Genomic DNA, 2,160 nt, shown 5'->3' with positions numbered 1-2,160 from the left:
ATTTGAAATTTACTTCTCCCTTGTATTTCCCCCAGAACCTGGAATTATTTTCAGCCTGTTAGGGAGGCCTCTATGTTCATTCCGTCCACTGGGGTTGGTTGGAGCAGGTGCACATACCATCGATGACTGGTAATCTTTGAAAGGTAAAATAGTGCCCCAAGGTTACAGATGTTGGAGACATGAAATGTACAGAAATACACTTCAGTGAATTTCTGAATTATTGCAAACTTGACTCTTTGTCACATTGTAATTTTTAGATTATTTTTAATACACAAATGTGAAGGCATTTACAAAAGGAAGAAAAAGAGAGTCTGCTTCACTCCAACCTTGAAGCCTGTCCATTCAATAATGAGTGGGAGGGACTGAAGAAAACATCCTCCTTGTATCGCTGAAATATTTCTGAAAGAATCAAGCTCTGCCTGTTTTGTTCACCTTTTATCCTCACATGTCGAAGGCCTGGACGTCTCTACAGCACATCTGGGTTTCACTCCTGAAGCATCATCTGAGAAACACATTGAACACGGGGGGCCGTACAATTCACCCCAAGAAAGCAAATTTGCTAGGAACTTGGAAATGGTGAAATGCAGAAAAGGGTAATAAAATACATGTGGGGCCGATGTCCTTGATCCACCCTCCTTTGCCAGAAGACAAGCATGAGACGGGCCCATCACCCACATGTGCCAATCTGCATATGGGCATCGTGCGATGGGTCAGGTTATTAGATTAACAGTGAGTGTTATCTCAGGGTGTTATTTCATTCCTCAATGCCAGCCCTTAGAAGACCAAAATATAATGTTTAGAGAGAATACCTTGAGGGAGTTGAAAGGCAAGAAATCAACCCTTACCAATTTAAAGGGCAAATTCCCCATATTTCTTTCACTGTATAGTTGAAAGATTTTATTTGAAAGATCGATCGTCCCAGCTCCAGAAGTCCCTGTGTGGTTGGCGGAAACATTGGCCTGGCAACATCACAACCCAGCCTCTCTCCCTACCTGGTGCTGTCCCCTCCCCTCTAGACTGTCCCTCTCTTAATTTCCCATACACTGGTCTCCGTGTTTGCTAACTGTTCTACACGTGCATCTGCAAAGATCTGTCCCAGCCCCAGCCCAGCCCCAATCCCAGCCCAAGGACCTGGACCACTGCCTACCAACACCCCTTCTAGAATACAAATCTGACTTTTTGCATCTCCTTTATTCAAATAAAACCTTTTGCAGAAGCACCAGTCTTTCCTTACCTCTGAGATCAGTTGGTTGTCATTCTACCTCAGTTCTGTGACACAAACACAAAAATTGTGTTCTGGGAGACTATCTAGCTTTTTCTTATTTATAGGTGGGAGCAACAATCTTTATAGCTTTCTATCTCCTAAGCAGAAGCCAGAAGTCACTGATCCAATTTTGAAATGCTAAAGCAAAAGGGAGGGAGAGACTTGTTCTACATCTATCAAGACACTCCAGCACACTACACAGACACCAACAGTGATGTGTCACAGGATAACAGACATGTGAGAAAAGGAAATACAGAGGACAAGAGGATCCAGAAATATCCAAAGCTGGGGTCTGAGGGAATCACCATTTGAAATCTGTAGAGAAAAGGAAGGACCTGTTAATAAACATCAGCAGAGGATGGGGAAACCAGCATTCCATCATTTCAAAACTTCCATGACTGTCTTATGCCATCCATAAAATCTGAAGGAATTGCTACCTCCTAGGCCAGGCAAACAAATCTGAAAAAAATAAAATAAAATAAAATAAATACCTAAGCAAGTAAAAAGTTAGCTTCACAGTCACAGGGTTGAGAAGGCTTCTGACACAAGTCCCTAAAGGAAAATATAGAAAACCCGATTAAAAATCACCTCCCACAGTGAGAAAGGAAGTGTGCACCATATGAAAAATGAACAGAACACACTTTGTAAGCTATTTGCAGAGAAGTAAGACATAGTAACTGACACACACACGAAAAGAAACCTAGCCTCACTAGCAACAGAAAACTATATTAACACGAGAATGGGTTTATTTTTCTCTCATCATACTGGAAAAAAAAAAGTGATGTTGATAAGGTGAGGGTTGTTAGAAACAGCAGCGCCCATTACTGCAGGGAGGAAGGCCCCACAACTGCGGGGGCATGTGGGAGGTTCACCCCCTGCCCTATTAGAATCACCCA

This window comes from Cynocephalus volans, chromosome 2 (assembly GCF_027409185.1).
Source record: "Cynocephalus volans isolate mCynVol1 chromosome 2, mCynVol1.pri, whole genome shotgun sequence".
NCBI lineage: Eukaryota > Metazoa > Chordata > Mammalia > Dermoptera > Cynocephalidae > Cynocephalus > Cynocephalus volans.
This window is presented reverse-complemented; position numbering follows the sequence as displayed.